Source organism: Aquarana catesbeiana, linkage group LG03 (genome assembly GCF_042186555.1).
Source record: "Aquarana catesbeiana isolate 2022-GZ linkage group LG03, ASM4218655v1, whole genome shotgun sequence".
Lineage (NCBI taxonomy): Eukaryota > Metazoa > Chordata > Amphibia > Anura > Ranidae > Aquarana > Aquarana catesbeiana.
Window position 1 is genome coordinate 171,073,649 of NC_133326.1, and position 23,304 is coordinate 171,096,952.

Genomic DNA, 23,304 nt, shown 5'->3' on the forward strand with positions numbered 1-23,304 from the left:
AACATGCAGGGGAGTTTAGAGGTAGGGGAAAAAATGTCTTGACACCTGTAAACTCACCAAAAGGCTTGTAACAGCTTGTAAAAGCTTTAGACAATTATACAAGCGTCAGGCTTTTTTTCTGCCAAAACCTGCTTGCAGAAGGAAAGGCTTCTATGAGTGTTTGCAAAACATCTTTTGTCATTTTGAGTTATTTCATCATTTTTACCATCTATTTCATACCAGAATGTTTCACAAATGCACAGCACAGCTGACAAAATATTTTAAAAAATAAAAAGTTGGGGAACAATGTTCTTTAGGGCATTTCCCCATTGGCCTGAGTATAGCCTATCTGGGTCTAATATTCTCCATTCCACTGACTTTACTACTGTGCAACCCTGCTCAGAGCTGCACAGTTCATCCCCCCCCCCCCCCCAAGTGCCCATCTTTTTTTTTACATTAAAATATTGCCACTATATACCTTTTTGGATGATCTGTATACCACGGTTACATGATAAACTGCACAGTTTCTCCAGTGCTGAGAGTTCAGGTAGGAGGAGATTTCCACTACAGCCTGTATACACACCCACGCGCGCGTGATGTCAATATCATGTGACCTGGCTAGCTCTGAGAACAAGTAAATGTTCTCTCCAGCATAAAAGACACAACTGAGCATGTGCAGGTTGGCTACCCTGCCTGGGTTAGCTGGCCTTCCCCAGATGGACAGTGCAGGAGGGGAGGATCTTTGCATACAGGATAAAACAGCCGTTTTACACAATAGAGAGGATTAACCCCTTAAGTTCTACAGTGAGTATAACAAGCATACTATGCTGCATATACAGACTGTATTTACTGTTGTGGGTTTAGTAACACTTTAATGCGTTCCCTGCATTAAGGTAAAAATTTTTTTTCCATATGTGTATCGTCCATTCACCCCCTTATACTTACCTGAGCCTGATCTCAATCCGATGCTGTGCCCATCTGCAGCGGCTCTCTTCTCTTCTCCCCGCTCCCTGCCAGGTCATTTTGATGTTGCAGCCCCTTTGGCAAAAGCTGTACTACACAGGACCTCTCAAGTCCCCTGTGAGTACTTCTCCCCTTAGCAATGAATGGAGCTGCAGGGTGAAGTCCACCATGCAGGGACACTTTAGAAAGAAATGCTTGCAGCACCAGGCAGGGCCACGCAGTGAAGATATCTGGGACAGGGATAATAGACGTATTGGACCAGGTTACTTGCACACAAAGCGTTGAGGCACGTCTCAAAGGACAACTTCTACCAAAAGTTTACCAAAAAACATTTTTTTTGGTCAAGTTTTGAATGCTGTCTATGACCCTGAAGGGGAAATTCACTGTGTGTCCTGTCTGCAAATCTCACTAGTAGGAAAAGTAATGGGAAATCCAATATGTTACGCTGAAAGTTGGCTTTTAGTAAAAGCTAGAAATTGTAATCCTCCACAGTCTTCTTTTATCTTCAAGCTTACTGTGGTAAGATATTTACTTATGGGAGCCATTACAAAGTAATTTCATTATTTCTATTGAAATTTTTATTTCCTGTACTAAAAAAAAACAGCAGGCAAAGTGGACTGAATGATTCTGGCAGCAGCTGGGAGGCACTACACAAAGTCTGTATCCCCCCAAATAACACAAAGCAGTCAAATGGATTTTTTGTATCTGGCAGATTTCGTTTTTAAATACAGAAGCACAGGTGATATCATATGTGAGCTTATTCCATAAAGTACAAGAGCTGATCACAAAGAGAAATGCTATAAACCAGTCATAAGCTATCATCTATACATCTTCACTAATATAATCTTCAACAAATATAGTACACTATTGTTTTTATGGGTTATTACACTTGAAATTGTTATTTGAATAATCCAAGTGGTGTTACCTGTAATGACCAATCAAATAATTATGAGAGTTTTATATGGACACTTCTTTTTACAAATTAATTGTTATATAATTTTAAGTGGTATTCCTTTGAAGATTTTCTCTAGTTTTGGGTAGAGAAAGCAAGGGTTAAAATGCCTGTCAATTCAGGAAAGGCAGTAATGGACGGGCAGTATGAAGTAGAAGCTCAGAGAAGAAAATGATAAAAACAACAGAGCATATAAGTGGTATTAGCAGCTCATTTATCAACAAAAAAGTGACATTAAAGCAGAGCTTCACCCTCTGTCAACACTGGTTATTTGTATTCCTAAAACTGCTAGTATCGGTAAAGAGATAGGAAAGTATATTATATTTCTTCGTTTTAAACTTTTTTTTAAATTTTTTAAGTTGCTTTCTAGTTTTCATGCATAGGCAAATGATATCATACATCCCAATAGTCCTCAGGAGGGGAGGGGTTTTTTCTTAGCTAAGCACACCCTCCTGCCTGCATGCTTGAGCTAAGGCAGTGGTCTCTAAACTGCGGCCCCTTGCCTGCCTTTATCTAGCCCTTTGGCGCACTATTCTCCCACTGATACAAGACACTATTCGGCTGACAGCAACAATGGGGCACCATTTCTCCCATGGACAGCAACAATGGGGCACCATTTCTCCCATGGACAGCAACAATGGGGCACCATTTCTCCCATGGACAGCAACAATGGGGCACCATTTCTCCCATGGACAGCAACAATGGGCTACCATTTCTCCCATGGACACCAACAATGGGGCACTATTCCTCCCAATGATACCAACGATGGGGCACTATTCCTCCCAATGATACCAATGATGGGGCACTATTCCTCCACCTTATACCAAATGTGGTGATGTTTACTCCCACTGATGTCAGGAAAATTTCCAATCCCGCTGGCCACAGTCCACACCCCCCCCCCCCCAAGTCTGAAGGACAATAAACTGGCCCTTTGTTTAGAAAGTTTGGAGACCCCTGAGCTAAGGGCAGATGAATTCCACAAAGTAAATGCTACATGACTCTTATGTTCTTACTCAAGATGCCCACGAACAGAAATGCTAGGAGGTGTTTTTCAACGTGGATGAAGTGGATATATAACTTCATCCACGAGTTTGCTTTGCATATTAACTGCTTGCCGACCAGCTGCCGCAGTACTGCGGCAACATGGCTCGGCAGTGCGAATCGCCGTCATGTTACACCGGTAACATATTCGGCCACTAGGGGGCGCGTGCGCACCACCCCCTGCTCGCCCATGGAGCCGATGTGAGTGCCCGGCGGTCGCGATCACTGCCGGGCTCCCGCGATCGCTCGGGGCACACCTGAGAACTGGGATCTGTGTGTGTAAACACAGTTTCTGGTTCTCTGAGGGGATAACAGACAGATCGTCTGTTCATACAGAGTACGAACAGTGATCTGTCATCTCCCCTGCACAGTCCCCTCCCCCCTTCAGTTAGAACACACAATAGGGAACACATTAACCACTTGATCGCCCCCTAGCGGTTAACCCCATTCACTGCCAGTGACATTTTTACAGTAATCAATGCATTTTTATTGCATTGATCGCTGTAAAAATGGCAATGGTCCCAAAAATGTGTCAAAATTGTCCGATGTGTCCGCCATAATGTCGCAGTCCCGATAAAAATCGCAGATCGCCACCATTACTAGTAAAAAAAAATTAATAATAAAAATGCCATAAAACTATCCCCTATTTTGTAGACGCTATAACTTTTGCACAAACAATCAATATACGCTTATTGCGATTTTTTTTTTACCAAAAATATGTAGAAGAATGCAAATTGGCCTAAACTGAGGAAAAAAATTGTTTTTTATATATATATTTTTGGGGGATATTTATTATAGCAAAAAGTAAAAAAATTGCATTTTTTTCAAAATTGTGACTTTTTTTTTGTTTATAGCGCAAAAAATAAAAACCGCAGAGGCGATCAAATACCACCAAAAGAAATCTCTATTTGTGGGGAAAAAAAGACGTCAATTTTGTTTGGGTGCAACATGGCACGACCGCGCAATTGTCAGTTAAAGCAGTGCCAAATCGCAAAACATGCTCTGGTCAGGAAGGGGGTAAAATCTTCCGGGGCTGAAGCGGTTAAGCAAACTCATGCTTTGAATATTATATGAGTTTGCTTTGAATATTAAAAATTAAAGATGAATCTGTGCATAAGCAAACTTTCCTTTCATATGAGATGCTCTTTGAACACCACGCAAAAGCAAATGCAAAAGTCATAACTGCAAGAAACCTTGAAGTACAGTACTTCCCCTGTGATAGGAAAAGATGTTTCATGTGTAGTGACTTTATAGAGAGTTCACAAAGTCATTATTTTATGACTGTAGAATGCAGCGCTGTAATACATCTGTGTGACATTAGTGTCAGTCCTCTTGTGTTTCGTTGCCAGTAATAATTAAGTGCCTGCCAATATTACAGTGATGTTATACGTATCTGTAATGTGCTGTACATCACTGGATCTAAGCAGATCCAACCAGATTTGGTGGTGAAGAAAATGAACGTATGCAGTTAATACTGGTTTGAAGAGAAAAAAGTCGTCATCTCGTTACAGACCTTGTAATATATCTGTCAACCCAGATAGGTGGGGGCTTCCATCTCTGACCTCCCAATGGAAATGATAACTGCAAGACTATTTTGCTGTACCACTGTCTTTGGTGCTTTCTGAGTCACTGACCTGGTAGAGTAGGCACATTTAGCAAATTAAAGGAAAAATCTAAACTCTTTATCTATATACTTGTTCCTGATCATCATCCTAAAATATGCCACAGGGTCCTTTTAAACAAATGCCCCGAAGATTTGACAACTGCACAATTCAAACTCCTCTTGTATGTAACCACTCCTCATTATGCACCCTTGAAATTAAACACAGGATAACCCACACATCGATTTAATGGTTTAAAAAAATTGGTTGCACTAGATGGACTTGTGTCTTTTTCCAACCAAACTAACAATGTAACTATGTAAAAAACAGTTACTTGTGTCATCAATCAAATTGTCAAACCATCAAATGTCTGGTGGTATAACTGATCACATGTGCAGCACCATGACAGTTGCAGAACAAACAGAAGCAGCTTCCTTGGCAGTAAAGGGTAGGAGGGTTTAAAGTGTTACTAAACCCACAACAGTAAAATTATTCTGTACTGTATATGCAGTAAAGCATGCTTGTTATACTCACTGTGGAATCTAAGGGGTTAATCCTCCGCATTGTGTAAAAAGGCTGTTTGATCCTGTCTTCTCTGATCCTCCCCTCCTTCCACTGTCCCCTGATAATTTCCTGATAACACAGAGCCTATGGAGTCAGGCTGCACATGCTCAGTTTGGTGTGTGTTGCCAAAGAGGTTGTTTGTTTTTTTTTCTTGGGAGAGTGCATGTGATCAGCACAGGGCCAATCAGCACTGTCCAGGCAGAGGGTCAGGAGTCTTGCAGTTTCATAGGACAGTCAGAAATCTCCTACAAGCTTTAACCAGTGCTCGGCTGGACACTGATAGAAGTCACAAGACTGCTGATGAGAAAAGGTATTTATTAGTTTATATTTACTAAATAATTGCATTTCCCTATTCTGTGTACTGTGGGAAACCAGATATAGTAAATGCAGGGTCCTGGGTTTAGTAACACTTTAATTCTGCTTTAAGGCTGTCAGCAGATCGGCCTCTACAAACTCAGCAGTTCCTAAAAATGGAGAGCAACTGAGCATGTGCGAAGCAGGGTGAGACAGTGTATTACTGGATTTTAAACTTATTTTTTATAGTTTTGCATACAGTATCTCACAAAAGTGAGTACACCCCTCACATTTTTGTAAATATTTTATTATATCTTTTCATGTGGCAACACCGAAGAAATTACATGTTGCTATAATGTAAAGTAGTGAGTGTACCACTGGCAACAAAAGTGAGTACTACCCTAAGTGAAAATGTCCAAATTGGGCCCAAAGTGTCAATATTTTGTGTAGCCACCATTATTTTCCAGCACTGCCTTAACCCTCTTGGGCATGGAGTTCACCAGAGCTTCACAGGTTGCAACTGGAGTCCTCTTCCACTCCTCCATGACAACATCCCGGAGCTGGTGGATGTTAGAGACCTTGCGTTCCTCCACCTTCCAATAGAGGATGCCCCACAGATGCTCAATAGGGTTTAGGTCTGGAGACATGCTTGGCCAGTCCATCACCTTTACCCTCAGCTTCTTTAGCAAGACAGTGGCCGTCTTAGAGGTGTGTAGGTGTGTTTGGGCTCTGCTTCAGTATGTCACAGTACATGTTGGCATTCGTGGTTCCCTCAATGAACTGTAGCTCCCCAGTACCGGCAGCACTCATGCAGCCCCAGACCATGACACTCCCACCACCACGCTTGCTGTAGGCAAGACACACTTGTCTTTGTACTCCTCACCTGGCTGCCGCCACACACGCTTGACACCATCTGAACCAAATAAGTTTATCTTGGTCTCATCAGACCACAGGACATGGTTTCAGTAATCTATGTCCTTAGACTGCTTGTCTTCAGCAAACTGTTTGTGGGCTTTCTTGGGCATCATGCATGTTTAAAAGAGGCTTCCTTCTGGGACAACAGCCATGCAGACTAATTTGATGCAGCGTGCGGCGTATGGTCTGAGCACTGACAGGCTGACCCCCCCCCAACCCCTTCAACCTCTGCAGCAATGCTGGCAGCACTCATACATCGATTTCCAAAAGAAGGCCTCTAGATATGATGCTGAGCACATGCACTCAACTTCTTTGGTCGACCATGGAAAGGCCTGTTCTGAGTGGGACCTGTCCTGTTAAACCACCGTATGGTCTTGGCCACCATGCTGCAGCTCAGTTTCAAGGGTCTTGGCAATCTTCTTATAGCCTAGGCCATCTTTATGTAGAGCAACAATTCTTTTTTCAGATCCTCAGAGAGTTCTTTGCCATGAGGTGCCATGTTGTACTTCCAGTGACCAGTATTTGAGAGTGAGAGCGATAACACCAAATTTAAAACACCTGCTCCCCATTCACACCTGAGACCTGGTAACACTAACGAGTCACATGACATCGGGGAAGGAAAATGGCTAATTGGACCCAATTTGGACATTTTCACTTAGGGGTGTACTGTCTTTTGTTGCCAGCAGTTTAGACATTATTGGCTGTGTGTTGAGTTATTTTGAGGGGACAGCAAATTTACTGTCATGAATCTGCAGTAATACTTTTATGCCCTGTCTGTCTGCTTACCTCTGGTCTGTGTATCAGCCTCAGGGCCTGCACTCTCACACCTGCATGGTTAGGTAATCTTCCCTCAGTGTGGCTCCACCCTAGCCTCTACAGAATACACTATTTAACACCGTGCTCTCCAAGCCTGACTTGCCCGAGCAATATTGTGTGTTTGGCTTCCTGTGTGTCTTGCCGTGTGCTCTACGTCTGATTCTGTTTACCGACCTTGGTTTGTTCTTGACTATCCCTGACTGCTTCATACCCTGACCTTTGGCATGTTCTTGACCATCCCTGTCTGCTCGTTGCCCCGACCTTTTGGCTTATCTCCTGACTGTCCCTTGTTGTCCCGGTCTGCTGCTTCCTCTCTGTCCTCCAGTAGCCTACCGTGAGCTGGGAGACCCTGGGGGCCACAACCTGGAGCCAGTTGCAGCGAAGTCCATCCCCACCATTAGGGACCCTGGTGAACACCTGCTGGCTCTTATACTCTGCGCCCTAGGGAATCTCATGCTCTAGCTCCCAGTGTGATCCGTGTTGGTACTCCAGAGGACCTGCTTTCTTGAACCACCCAGAGCTCCATCCACAGCAGTCAGCCGTAGGGTCCACTACCTTAACGGTGCACTCCTGACCCCAACGGTGTGCATCTGTCACCTGGCCCCAGGTGACCTGACATTTACACTGTTATACAAGCTGTACACTCACTACTTTACATTGTAGCAAAGTGTCATTTTTTTAGTGTTGTCACATTAAAAGACATAATAAAATATTTTTAAAAATATGAGGGGTGTATTCACTTTTGTGAGATACTGTAGCTATACCTGCAAAAAGGGCCAGCATGAAGTGATCTAGCAGGACTTAATTTTCTGACTAAAGTTCCTGTTTAGGTGTGAACCACACCTAATGCTCTATGTACTCCTGTAAGCCCTCTCAATTTCTGCGCCCCCTTTTGCACATTCTGGCAGCATGTATTCTAGGCTTTATAATCTATTACAGTAAAACTGTGGCCAGTTTTATTTATGGACAATCAAATATTTATATTTTTTTAACAAGCATTAAATACATTTTTAACCACTTGTCTACTGGACACTTTTACCCCCTTCCTGCCAAGGCCAATTTTCAGCTTTCAGCACTGTCACACTTTGAATGACAATTGCGCGGTCATGCAACACTGTACCCATATGAAATTTTTATCATTTTGTTCACACAATCAGTGGGGCTGCATTGATGGGCACTGGTGAGGCTGCACTGATGGGCATTGGTGAGGCTGCACTGATGGACACTGCTGAGGCTGCATTGTTGGGCACTCGTGAGCCAGGTAGCAACCAGCAAGTGAGCCTACCCCCCCCCAATGATACCGGGTTTGGGCTGGACTTAGTTTAAATGTGGGAGAGGGTTATCAAATTTACCTTCGGGCTGAAGCCCCTGGTCTTTTTTCCACCTGGCAACACTTCTGGAGCACACAAAGGGGGAACTCACAGTGGAGAGGTGGGAGAGATGGCTGGACTTTCTGAGTTTAAGTTTACTGCACTGATGTCTGCTGTACTGCTCTTCTGACACCGGAAGTTGAAGAAGCTTCTGTATGGAGTTGTGGATCTGTTGTTACTCTGTAAAAACTCGTGTAGACATTACTTTATTTATAGGGTGGGCCTCAGGCCTGGAGAATGTGAGTAACAATTGGGTGACGTTTCCCCCAAAACAGAGATGTGTGTACCCTATCAGAAGAAGAAAAGCAGAGGTGCCCTTGGCCAGCTTGGCAGAAGCTGGTAGCAGATCAAGGCTGCTAACACTAGGGAGTGCAGATAAAAAACAGCATAGCAAGATGTTAGCGGAGGGTTTGCAAGCACTGGCAGGTTAAAGTAGATGTAGTTTACTGGATTTCATGTAGGTAGAAAAATATGGTGATACAGTGATGATAAGCTGCATGTGTTTTTCACATGGCATATTTCTTAATTGTTGCTGGCTACAATTTTTTTTCACAGGCTTTTTTTGAATGGTGACTGACAATAGTAGAATATGTCTGGGTAACATGCATCAACACAGAAGTGTATTAGTTAGGTTTGGGATCACATGTGACATTATTATTTACAGGTAGGAGATTCTGGGAAACAGGATCAGAGCATTGTTTAAACTTTTTTTTTTACATTTCTTTAGTTACTTTCTGGTTTCCAGGCCTAGGAAAATGATGATAGTAAATGATTTGCGATAGCCAGCTATAGCTGGGGGCAAGTGACAATTTTTTTGTATCACTGTCGTGTTTTTTTTGGTCAGGCAACGCACTGACACCTTTGCAGCCATTGTGCTATATGCTGGGTGCTCAATGTGCCCCTGTACCTTTAAGATAGGGTGGCTCTCCTTCAGTCCACCTGCTCTCACCTCTCCATCAGAATGCATGTGCCTCCACTGTGGGGACACTTATAAGTGTGTTAGGTACCACAGATACCAGGGTGCCATGACGAGGCTCTGTGGCTTACGCATGCATTTGCAAATGTGTGCAGACTAAACCCCTGCTTTTAAAGTGGTTGTAAACCCTTACAGACCACTTTGACCTACATGTAAGCCTAGATTAAGGCTTACCTGTAGGTCCAAGAAATATCTCCTAAACCTACACGGTTTAGGAGATATTTGCCAAAAGACAGGCACCGCTGTCTACGGCGCATGTGCCGGTCATTTCTTCTTCTTTTATAAGTGCTGTCAAGGGCTCAACGGAAAGGGCAGAAATAAACATCACAACTTGGTTTTTGTGTCTGCACCATTTCTGGTTCTCATTTCCACAATAGAGGCAGCTACAGTGTCAGTCACTTCCCATATCCTGTCCCAGCGCTGCTCATCTAAGGCCTTTCATCACAGAATCAGAAATGATGCAGAAAAGTGAAGAAAAATATGCCTAGCATGAGCACATCACATTCTGTATAAACCCATATGCAGGAGACAGGTTGTGATGGATGTTGCAGACATTTGTGTCGAGCCTTTGAATGGGATCACAAAGGGATTAAAGTAGAACTCTAGGCAAAACTTTTTGTTTTATTTTGGTTAGAGTAAGGGAGGGTTAGAACCCCTGCCCATTTTAATTTTTTTGCCATCTGTGTCCCCTTTTGGAGATTTCCTTTCACTTCCTGTCCCATAACCAAACAGGAAGTGGGAGGAAATCCCGGCAAATTAACCCCCCAGGTCCCAAGAACTAGTTTCCCCATTGGAAGAATTCCCCTCTATTACCTTTGTGGAGACAACCCAATTTGTGATTTTCTTTTACTTTCAATGATAATGATAAACAGGACAAATAGATAGGGTGAATCTCCTTAACTGCAGACCATAATAAAAACCTGCTAGGGGTTCTAATACCTCTCCACTATATCCACCCCCCCCCCCCTCCAAGGAAAACATGTCATGAGACAATGTGGAGGTTGCCATTGTTGACCTTCACTCCTGAAAATGCTCTTAATTTACTCTGACCAAGTACAAGCATGCAAATAAATACTGAACTGGCCTGGTCAGCATATTTGCAAAACACTCATTAAAATGCTAATTGTATGCCTTTTAACTTTTATCATGGCTTCTGTAGTATTTGAGGTACTGGCCTTCCCACTGATGTACAGGAAGTCCCGAGTTCCGAACACAATAGGGACTGTAGGTGTGTTCGTAAGTCGAAGTTGTTCATAAGTCGCAACACTGCAATTGTAAGTGTAACGTCCGCCTTGTGCATGGATGTGGGATGTTCCGGGTGCTTGTTATGTTATCTGGGGCTCTTCTGGCCATGCAGTACATGTAGTACTGCAGTATGGGATGTGTCCGGAGGTATCCAGGACCAGCGTGGAGCACAAGTGGCCGGCATTTCAGGCCGTTCGTAAGTAGGAGTAGTTCGTAACTCAGGTGTTCGTAACTCGGGGACTGCCTGTACAAACCTGCATGCTTGTTCTGGGTCAGAGTTCCAGAAAGTAATGGAGCCAGAGTGTTTGCATGAAAGCCAAGTCATACTTAGAAATAATCACTGGAGACCCTTCATTTCTTACAGTTCAGCCTAAGTTCACACTACTCCAGTGCAGGAAAACCTGGGATCCATGCGAGTTTCCCACATAACATTCAAATTGCACTGCCCTTGTGATATGTAGGTATCAGTCATAGGTGTGCGCAGCCCATTGTATTAGGGTGTGCACCCCAAAGCTCAAACACCCTCCCCTTTCTCTGCAGCCTCGACTGCACTGCACAGGAAATGAATGGGAGGAGCTCTGTACTGAGCCGTTTCCTGTTTATTCACAAATTGAAGCATAGTAATCACAGTTTAATATGCTTCAGTTATGAATGAACACAGAGAGCGAGTGTGCTCTCTATGTTCATTTAGAAAAGGAAGGGGCCAGTAAATGCCATATTGACTAGATATGGGTGCTCAACCTGTGGCCCTCCAGCTGTTGGGGAACTACAAGTCCCATCATGCCTCTGCCTTTGAAAGTCATACTTGTAACTGTCCGCAGCTTGCAATGTCTCATTGGACTTGTAGTACCGTAACAGCTGGAGGGCCACAGGTTGAGCACCCATGGGCTAGCCCTTTCCCCTGCTTTTCATCCTGAAACATTCTCCTTAAGAGCCAGGGGGAGGAGGAGAGTAAAGAAACCAGTAGCACTGCGGGGGGCGCAACAGAGGGAAGCCTGGGCAGTAGGGGAAATTGGCACTGCACAGAGTGATTAGGGTGTGCCCAGGCACACCTGGCACACCCCCTGCGCACGCCTATGGTGTCAGTGCAATCTTAACGATGCCCCAAATGCAGGTCACAAACATAATGCGTTTGCCCTGCAAATGCAATGGATCACATAGAACAGAACAACCACGCGATACGATTGCAGTCCAGTGCCAAAATTGGTGCTATGATGTGTGATTTGCACTGCATTGAATCGCTATGTGAATTGAACAGGAATGCAGTGCAGTTCCTGTGTGATTCATATACAGTTCATGTAAACTGAGGTCAACTATTGTTTGGTGTCAGATTCAAATCTCAATCTTAGTTCAGTATTGCCATCTACTGGGCAGCTGTGGTACAACCGAGTTTTATTTCATTTGATGTTAATTCTACACTCTGCTGCGCTTTCTAGAGAAAGTGTAAAACTATTTTTTATTACCAAAAGTGAAGTATAGCACGCTCAAAATAGTGCTCTTCTTTATATGTAACCCTTACATATACACAACACGCACATAATTAAAGCTCAACTAAACTTTTGTTTACTATATCCTAGGTGCATCAAAAGGTGTACAAAGTCAAGTCTTAGTTATTTTCTTTTTACAGCCTGGGTATAAAAGCCTGTCCTCTGATAGCAATGCTGAAGAGAACTAACTTGGCTTCATGTAGGGAGAATCAATAGTCTCCCTGTAAAGGTCCAACATACCCCTTATCAAGTCAGAGCCAGAGCTCTCCAATTAGCAGACTATATAGACATTAAAAAAACAAACTGGCCTTTCTTCTAAAGAATGCAAACTGTTAGGCTTCATGTACTACACAGGACGTTGTTTAACCTCTCCTGAATGATTTAACTGCTTGCCGATCGCCGCACATAGATATACGTCGGCAGAATGGCACAGGCAGGCAAATGGGCGTACCTGTACTTCCCTTTAAATTTGCCGCCTATCGGGCGCGCGTGCCTGCGGGCCCCGGGAACTCGATGTTCGCCGGTGGCCCGCGATTGCGGTGTGGAGAGGTAGAACGGGGAGATGCTTATGTAAACAAGGCATTTCCCCATTCCGCCTTGTGACATGACAGGGATCTACTGCTCCCTGTCGAGAGCAATGATCGCTGTCATTTCAATGGTAGCCCATCCCCCCCACAGTTAGAATCACTCCCTAGGATACACTTATCCCCTTCATCACCCCCTAGGGGTTAACCCCATCCCTGCCAGCGTCATTTACACAGTGATCAGTTCATTTTTCTAGCACTGATCGCTGTATAAATGACAGTGGTCCCAAAATAGTGTCAAAAGTGTCTGATGCGTCCGCCATAATGTCGCAGTCATGATAAAAAAAACGCCATTACTAATAAAAATGCCATAAATCTATCCCCTATTTTGTAGACGCTATAACTTTTGCGCAAACCAATCAATATATGCTTATTGTGATTTTTTTTACAAAAATATGTAGAAGAATACATATCGGCCTAAACTGAGAAAGAAATTTGTTTTTTTTATATATTTTTTGAGGATATTTATTATAGCAAAAAGTAAAAAAATATTGCTTTTTTTTTTCAAAATTGTCACTCTTTTTTTGTTTATAGCGCAAAAAGTAAAAACCACAGAGGTGATGAAATACCACCAAAAGAAAGCTCTATTTGTGGGAAAAAAGGACATCAATTTTGTTTGAGTACAACGTTGCACGACCACGCAATTGTCAGTTAAAGCGACACAGTGCCGAATTGCAAAAAATGCTGTGATCAGGAAAGGGGTAAAATCTTCCGGGGCTGAAGTGGTTAACTTGACAGCTAGAAACCGGTTTCTAAAAACGTCCGTTTAGCCGTGTTTGCGTCTAAAAGCGTTTGTAATAAGAAAAAAGAATTTTCTTGTTAAAATTAAAAACGTCTGTAAAGGAAACACTGCTAAATGTGAGTTACAGCCTTTACAAGCTGTTACAGGCATTTCGCGTTTCAAATGCCTCTGAACATCGGTCCTGATCGCATTTTTTTGCGTTCCAAAAAATGCTTCTAAACTCAACTGCCTAAAAACAACTATAAATGACCCTGTGTACATGTACTGATAAGATAACAGAGGAGAGTTCAGGGGCAGCTGAAAAAAATGCCCAACTGTTCCTAAACGTCTGTTAACCAGCAGCAGTGTACATGAGGCCTTCGACCCCTTTCACACTGAGGCACTTTGCAAGCGCTATAGCGTTAAAAATAGTGCCTGCAAAGCGCCCTGAAACAGCGGCTCCATTCACTCCCCCGGGCTTTCACACTGTAGCGGTACGCTGGCAGGGCGTCAGAAAAAGTCCTGCCAGTAGCTTCTTTGGTGTGCATTAGGAGCGGTTAACTCACCGCTCCTAAAGCACCCCTGCCCATTGAAAACAATGGGGCAGCGCTGCTATACCGCCGGCAAAGCGCCGCTGCAGCAGGGTTTTGCGGGCGGATTTAACCCCTTTTCGGCCGCTAGTGGCCGAATAGCGCCGCTAAAATGACGGTAAAGTGGCTCTAAAAATAGTGCCGCTTTACCGTTGAAGCCCGGGATGGATCAGTGTGAAAGGGGTCTTAGACTTTGAACACATTTTGTTTTGATGCATCTGGATTGTATTTAGCTGATTTAAAATGAAAGATCATGTGGGCTTTAAAATATTAGTATTAGCATTTTGTGCTCAGTACTTGTTAAAACAATAAATGCAAACACAATACATTCCAACACTCTCAAAAAGCAAACAGCAGAGGACAATTGTTTAGTAATCACTGTTTTTATTTCAATAATCTCATAACAGTGCAAAAACATAAAAAGTCAGCAAGCATTACAAAGAAGCAATAACTATTGGGACAGTTTTAGATATTTGCAGGTACTTTCCATTCCGTTTCCGTATGGATCTAATTTGCCGTTCTGGGTCTGCAAACGAGTGCCATCAAAAGACATTTTGTTTTGCTGAAGTTGGCAGAACAGGCACGAGAAGTCTCCCCCCCCCAAATCCACCTTTGCCAGGTTCTCTTGCCACATGGGGAAGACCAAATCTGATACAACTATTGCATTTGATGCGCGAGGAAGAGTGTGAGCAACTTCTGTTGTTCCTTCCCCTCTGTCAGAAACTGGAAGCGACAAGGATTTTGTCACTTTGGGTTTTGGTGACAAAACATTACTGGCTTGTAAAGCTTTGATCAAACAGATCTTGGTTTGATCAGATGTTTTGGAGGGCAGAGGAGAGATCTAGGGTCTAATCAGACCCATCTCTTCGTCTGAAAGGGTACCCATCACACCCCATGCTATCACAATGTACTTTGTCAAAAAAAAGTATATTTAAATAAATAAGAAAAAATTTTACCACCTCCCCATCCCCCATACTCACATGCACATAGGTCCCGCACACATATGTAAACAGTGATTGCACCACACACCTGAGGTATCATTGTGAACTTCAGAGTGAGAGCAATAATTCTAGTGCCAGACCTCCTGTGTAACTCTGAACCAGTAACCCGTAAAGGCTAAGCTTCGCCTATGGAGATTTTTAGGTACCGTAGATTGAAGGTACTGTAGTTTGTCGCTGATTACAAAAGTTTAAAGCATGACAGATTAGGTATCAATTTACCCGGCATAACATCATGTTTTATATTTCACCAAAAAATATTGTTTGTTAGCACTAAAATTCATTAAAATCTATTTGCATTTGACACAACAATGAACAAATATCGTGCGACATATTGCAGCAACAACCATTTTATTCTCCAGTGCCTCTGTTTAAAAAATATATATAAATGTTTGGAGGTTCTAAGTAATTTTTTAGCAAGAAAAAAAAAATTAAGATTTTTACATGTACAGTATGAGAGAGAGAAATGTCAGAATTGGCTTGGACTGGAAGTGGTTAAACAGTGGGAGGTCATATTGGTGAAGACATTGAGTGACTTGAAAAGGGACGAGTCTTTCATTAGCATAGTGGAATCTAAAGTGGTAGATCAATAGTCCATATTCAGATTTATAAATTGAGAACAGCAGAATACTTACCCCAATTGAAAAAGAGCACAACTGAGTAATACAATCATCCACATGCCTTGCTCTAAACACATAAAACTGGGCTCTATAAAACAAACTACCCATTACTATAGGATTGTCTGACAATTCTGCACAATATGGTATAATTTCAAGGACACACAAAGTACCCAACAATTAGACCCCTTTCACACTGGGGCGTTTTTCGGGCACTTTTGGCCTAAAAATAGCACCTGTAAAGCGCCTGAAAAACACCTCCCCTGCAGTCCCAGTGTGAAAGCCCGAGTGCTTTCACACTGGAGCGATGTGCTGGCAGGACGTTAAAAAAAGTCCTGCAAGCAGCATCTTTGGGACGGTAAAGGAGCGGTGTATACACCGCTCCTCCACTGCCCCTGCCCATTGAAAAGAATGGGCACAGCTGCAGAAGCGCCTGCAAGGCGCTGCACGGGCGCATTTAACCCTTTATTCGGCCGCTAACGGTTAAAAGCGCCCCGCTAGTGGCCAAATAGTGCCTCTAAAATGACGGTAAATCGGCGCTAAAACTAGCGCATTTTATCGTCAACGCCCGCCCAAGTGTGAAAGCAGCCCTAGGAAACTGCTGTAGCTGTGAGTGGTTTAAACCTTCTGGAAATACAAAAAAATGTATAAATTTATGTGCAGAATCTGGGGTTTTCTTTCGTAATACAACTCTACTATGGTCTGGGCACTTGGGATGTGTACGCCAGAACAAAAGAACAGACTGAAAATCTAATTTCTGTGAAACTTTCATAAATGGTATAATGTCAACTCATTCTACCTATGATTACATATATTACTTTATGTACTGTTTGTTCTATTTCATCTTAACCACTAGACCTCCAGAAGGTTTTACCCCTTCATGACCAGGACATTTTTTGCTATTCAGCACTGTGCTACTTTAACTGAAAATTGCTCGGTCATGCAATACTAAACCCAAATGAAATTTATATCATTTTTTTTTTACACAAATAAAGCTTTCTTTTGGTGGTATTTAATCACCACTGGGTTTTTTTGCTATAAAAGCAAAAAAATACAGACAATTTTGAAAAAAAAACAAAAAACATTTTTCTCTTTCGTTCATTGACAGACACAGCCTTCTTTATTCAGAACCATAGGGTTATACTGCCCCCTACAGGAGTAGGACACTAGGCAGACAAAAAGACTTGGCTACGCCCATGGGGAGTCCTAGGTGATATACACCCCCCTCTCTGTTACAGGCCTTCAGTTTTTTTCTGCCTAGTCAGGAGTAAGGACCTAGATCCCTGTTGGGATCTCTTGTCCTGGCAATTTTATTTTTTTCCCCTTTATTTTTTCGGTGGGATCTGCAATCAACTGTCGGGCTGGGCGACGAGCTGGACATTCGATCCAGTGGTTACCCCAGTCTGGCCAGCGAGTGTGTGCAGCCTGCAGCTACGCACTAGGTCGGCCGTGACATAGCCCCACTGGACGGGGGCTGGCCCCGCGAGTTAAAAGTCTTGCGAGGTCGCTTATGACTGGGTCTCGGCTCGAGATGCAGCATCCCTCATTGCCGGAAGCCCCCCCACTTCGGTGGCGAGGAGGTTCTGTCTGGAGTGATGCCCGCTTGGCCCTGGTATGGTGAGTAAAGGTCCCCCTCTCCCCTTAGGGATTTTTTTTGTGGCGGACACGGGCCCCTCCCCGGGTTAGTCGGTCCTGCGGGTCCCCTTTATCCCTGCACCCTCTTTTCCTAGCCCTGGAGGTCCCTTGGAACCCCCATCTTCCCCTCCCCCCTCCATATGAGGTAGTGTGCCTGTGGTGGGTACTGGGGGACGGGGTTGAATACTGGTGGCCTGGGGGTGTGCACCGCCTGGGTGCTGTGCTTACCGGGGGGAGGCACTGGGTCCGGTGCCTGGATCCTCTTTCTCTCTCTCTCTCATTCTAGGAGACTACAGGGTTCTCCTGCATCTGTGGTAGACTTGTGGTAGACTTGTGTGGCCAGCAGCCATTTTGCCGAAGCTGGCGTCCTCTTCCCTAATGCCTGATGACTTCCTATGGCCGGCAGCCATGTTTGTGTAGCTCCGCGGCCATGATATGGTGGATTTTTGGCTCAGGCAACGGCGGCCATTACTGTGTAGCCCATGACGCCGTTTTTTTTTTGCAGATGGAAGCCCCTCTTTTTAACCTGACACTGACTCCTGTGTTTTCTTCTCCCTTGGACGCCATGTGTGTGCAGGTCGACATCTGAGGCAGCAAGCGATACGCTAGTGGGGTGGTGAGTCTGGGGGATCCCTCCTCTCTTTGCTGCAGGCTGTCGGGTGTCTTGGTCCGGTATCACTACCGGTGTGGGGGGTGTCCAATTGTAGTGGTCATTCTTGGTGTGGGGCTCTCCTTTTTCTCTATTATGAAGTCTCAGGAGGATGTTTCCCCGCCTGACCCCCTGTCATAGGCTGCATGTCCCTCTGGGTCCCAGTCATCCATTGACGCACTGACGGCGGCCCTGGAGTCCTTTGTGTCCTGGGTGGAGGTGGCTCTTGGGCAGCGGACTAACAGGAAGCGTCCCCTGCCTTCCCCTGCTTCATCTGTCTGGTCAGATCCTGAAACTGATTCGACTGCTGTGGACGGGGCCCACCCTGCGTGGTCTGCCGCCATGCTCCTAGATCTCTCAGACAGTGAGGATGATTCCTCGGCCCCAGTGGCTGTGCACGAGAAGGAGCTGGTGGATGCACTGATTGCTTCTGTGCAGGAAACTTTAAAGATGGAGGATGCAGCCACGGCTGCGGTAGAGGTACCGGTCCCTTTTGGCACTCACAAGCCACCTCACACGGCAAAAGTGTTCCCTTATCCCTCCTTTCTTGACAAGTTTGTCTATAAAGATTGGGAGCGTCCTAAACGCCCCTTTGTGATCCCAAAGTGTTGCGCTGTGCGTTATCCCTTTGAGGAAAGTCTGCTCAAAAAATGGACAACTCCGCCTGTGGTGGATCCCCCAATTTCCCGGTTGAACAAAACCACTATGATTCCTGTTGAGGACTCTCCGGCCTTTAAAGACCCGGCTGACAGGAAGGCAGAGTCTCTGAGCCGCACTAATTTCTCTAATGCGGGTTCGGTGCATTGACCGATTTTGGCTATTGCTCTGGTGTCGCAGAAACACTGACAGAGTGGGCAAAGCTGTTGCGCCATGACCTGGAAGGGAACCAGTTTCCACCTACCTTCAGGGAATTAGCGGACCAACTGGTCCAGGGGCTGCAGTTTGTCTGCAATACCTCTTTGGACGCAGCTCCCTTGCTTTCTAAGCTGTCTGTTTTAGCGGTAGTGCTTCGACGGGTATTGTGGCTAAAGTGTTGGACTGCGACCAGGCCTCAAAGAAGGCCCTAGCTGATCTGCCTTTTCAAGGGGATCGTTTATTCAGAGCCACTCTGGATGATATCATTAAGAATGTCACAGGGGGGAAGAGTACTTTTCTTCCAAAGTAAAAAAAAGGGAAGGAGCCAAGTCGCAAGCGTGGCCCTTCCTTCTCGGCACACAGAAAGTCTTTTCGTCCCTCGGGGTCCACTGACAAAGGCTCGAAGTCTTTCAAGCCCCCCTCGGGAAATTCTAAGTGGCCCTGGTCAGGCAAACAGAGAGCGGGTTTCTCCAGACCCCCAGATAAGGCTCTTTTGGCATGAAGAGGCGCCCTCACCCGCAGTCCGGATCGGGGGACATCTTCGCTGGTTTCCGGGCCCGTGGACCTCTCTGATAAACAACAAGTGGGTCCACGAAGTGATTCTGCCTGGTTACAAGATCGAGTTTCAGACTTGTCCCCCAAGCAGATTTACTCCGTCCAATCTGCATCTGTCTCCAGACCGCTTGCTAGCCCTCCGGGGTGCGGTACAAGGCCTGTTGCTCCAGGGGGCGATTGTCCCGGTTCCGGTGTCGGAACGTTTCCAGGGCTTTTACTCAAACCTATTTACGATCCCCAAAGAGGAGGGTACGGTACGTCCGATTCTGGACCTCAAGGCCCTGAACCGCTATGTTCGGGTACGGAAGTTCAGAATGGAGTACATTCGCTTCGTGGTGGCATCTCTTCATCAGGTAGACTTTCTTGCCTCCATTGACATCAAGGATGCCTACTTGCACATTCCGATTTGTGCACAGCACCAGCAGTTCCTCCGCTTTGCTGTGGGAGAGGAGCATTATCAGTTTGCAGCGTTACCCTTTGGTCTCGCCTCCGCGCCACGGATCTTCACCAAAGTGTTGGCCGGAGAATTTCTGTACTGGGCTATCTGGATGACCTTCTGCTGCGTGCCCTGAGGGGCGACGTGGAGATCACTGTTCAGACTCTGCCAGATTTTAGATGGCTGATAAATTACCAAAAGTCTGCGTTGACCCCAGTTCGGAAATTGGTTTATCTGGGTCTGACTCTGGATTCCGCTCGGGCCAGAGTGGTCCTTTCACAGGACAAACTCCAGAAATTACAGGCGGCAGCCTGCTCGCTGCTGTCCAGCAGGTGGGTCTCCCTGCGGACTTGCATGCGGGTACTGGGCCTGATAGCATCTACATTTGAGGCGGTCCCGTTCGCTCAGTTTCATACGAGACCCCTGCAAAGGGAAATCTTGTTAAAATGGGACAAATGTGCCGAGTCTCTAGACAGTCAGATTTGGCTAAGTCAAGGAGCCAAAGGTTCCTAGATCTGGTGGCTTCGTTCCCCGGCTTTTTGGCAGGGGAAATCTTTTCTCCCGCTGTACTGGACGGTGGTCACCACCGATGCCAGTCTGTCCGGGTGGGGAGGAGTCCTGGGCCTGAGCTCGGTTTAGGGTCACTGGATGCTGGAGGAATCCAGGCTACCTATCAACATCTTGGAACTCCGGGCGATCAGACTCTGTCTGGATCATTGGACGGATCGGCTTCAGGGGCTCCCGATAAGGATCCAGTCAGACAATGCCACAGTGGTAGCCTATGTCAACACCAGGGAGGAACGAGGAGTGTGTTAGCCGACCTGAAAGTAGCCGGCATTCTACGGTGGGCAGAACGTTTCGTCCTGGCCATCTCCGCTGTTCATATTCCGGGGGTGGACAACTGGCAGGCGGATTACCTGAGTCGTCAAGTATTGGACCAAGAGGAGCGGTATCTCCATCAGGAGGTATTTCAACAGATCTGCCTATGCTGGGGATCTCCAGAGGTGGATCTGATGGCATCCCAAATCAACAGGAAGGTGCAGAGGTTTGTGGCCAGGTCTCAGGACCCTCTGGCAGATGCCTCAGACGCTCTGGTCGCTCCGTGGGGCCAGTATCATCTGATCTACGTCTTTCCTCCTCTCAAGCTTCTGCCACGGCTGTTGCGCAGGATCGAGGCCAAAGGAATTCCGGTCATTCTAGTGGCCCCGGACTGGCCTCATCGGTCCTGGTACGCCAACCTGGTGCGCCTGGTTGCCAATGCCCCCTAGCGACTGCCTCTCAGGGAGGATCTGCTATCCCAAGGGCCGATCTTCCACCCTGCCTTACTGTCGCTGGCTTTAACGGCCTGGCTATTGAAAGCCAGGTTTTGAAGGATAGGGGCTTATCTGCGTCGGTGGTTCAGACGCTGCTCAGAGCTAGAAAGTCTTCTTCCAGGAAGGTATATTATAGGACGTGGAAAGCGTATATTTCATTGTGTGAGTCAGTGGGGTTTCACCCACATTCCTTTTCGGTGGCTCGGATTTTGACTTTTCTTCAGGACGTTGAAAAGAATTTGGCCTTGAGTACTGTCAAGGGCCAGGTGTCGGCCTTGGTGGTTTTCTTTCAACGATTCCTGGCTTTGCATTCCCTGGTGCGTCCCTTCATTCAGGGAGTGTGCAATGTGATTCCACCGATGCGATCTCCCTTGCCACCGTGGGACTTGAATCTTGAACTTTCGGTTCTACAGAAGCCTCTGTTGGAGGATATTCAAGAAATTCCCCTGCTCACGCTATCACAGAAGGTGGCCTTCTTGGTGGCTATTACTTCTGCTCGCAGGGTGTCAGAGTTGGTGGCGTTATCCTGTGACACGCCCTGCCTGGTGATTCACGAGGACAAGGCGGTGCTTCGTCCTTGTCCTTCTTTCCTTCCAAAGGTTGTCTCTGATTTCCATTTAAATGAAGACATCGTGTTGCCTTCTCTATGTCCCCAGCCGCAATATCCGAAGGAATTGGCCTTGCACATCTTAGATGTGGTACGGGCAGTCAGGATGTATTTGGCAGCCACTGAGTCTTTTCGAAGGTCAGACACTCTGTTCGTGATCACGGACGGGCCAAAAAAGGGGCTATCTGCTTCCTCAGTGACCATCTCTAGATGGATCAGGCAGACGGTGACTCAGGCCTATTCTATCAAAGGTCAGGTTCCTCCCTTCCCGGTGAAGGCGCACTTGACTCAGGCGCTGAGTGCCTCCTGGGCCTTCCGTCATCAGGCGTCAGTAAGGCAAATTTGCAAGGCAGCCACCTGGTCGTCGATGCACACTTTCACAAAATTTTACAAAGTGGATGTGCTGGCATCTGCAGATGCATCTTTTGGAAGGTTCTGCAGGCTGCGGTCTAGAGGATTTTTCCCTTGTAAAGGGTTTTTTTTTGCTGGTCAGGTGGGCTCCAGGTTGTTTTCACTGAGCTCCAGGTTGTTTGGTTGGCCTGGGTTTTATTTGTTTTTGTTGGCTGCCCCACCCCTCATGTTTGGCACTGCTTTGGGACATCCCTATGGTTCTGAATAAAGAAGGCTGTAAGTTCTGTATATAATTTAAGAAAGAGAAAACAGGATTTTTGACTTACAGTAAAATCCGTTTATCTTAATTCATTGACAGACACAGCACCCACCTGTCTATGGAATTTTTAATATTTCTGATACTGCTTGTTACATAACTGAAGGCCTGTAGCAGAGAGGAGGGTGTATATCACCTAGGACTACCCATGGGCGTAGCCAAGTCTTTTTGTCTGCCTAGTGTCCTACTCCTGTTGGGGGCGATAAAACCCTATGGTTCTGAATAAAGAAGGCTGTGTCTGTCAATGAACTCAGAGAAACATATTTTACGGTAAGTCAAAAATCCTATTTTCTTAGTTTCTGTTATAAAATTTTGCAAATAAATAATCTTTCTTCATAAATTTAAGCCAAAATGTATTCTGCCACCTTTCCTTGATAAAAAATAACTCAAATCAGTGTATGTTTTTTAGTCTGTTGGAAAGTTATAGAGTTCACAGATATGGTATATATCTGAAAATCAGCCTATCCTGATGTACTGAGGACCAGTCTTACTTCTTTAGGCCTGAAAATACCAGGACAGCACAAATATCCCCCAAATGACCCCTTTTTGGAAAGTAGACAGTCCAAGGTATTTAGTAAGAGGCATGGATAGTTTATTTGAAGATGACAAATTTTGTCAAAATTTTTTGAAAAATTAAGAAATTAAAATTTGTTTTCACATTTTTTTAAATATAGGGTCACCAGTGCTGTACAGCACTGTCATATGACTGGTGTGGCGGTGATCAGGGACACTGATTGGTGACAGTATGTAAAAAACAAAAATAAGAGAAAACATTTTACTCAATTTTTTTTTTAACATACTTTTATTAGAATGAATCAGTGTCACCATAGTGACAATATTGATTTGGACTTCTCCTCTGTTCATTTTCATTTTG

At 45.2% G+C, this 23,304-nt stretch overlaps 1 protein-coding gene across 1 annotated transcript in view; it reads right to left on the reverse strand.

The window, feature by feature from the left end:
* Positions 1-23,304, reverse strand: part of CDNF (cerebral dopamine neurotrophic factor) — a 68,616-nt gene that overhangs the window by 27,283 nt on the left and 18,029 nt on the right. The window lies entirely within an intron of this gene.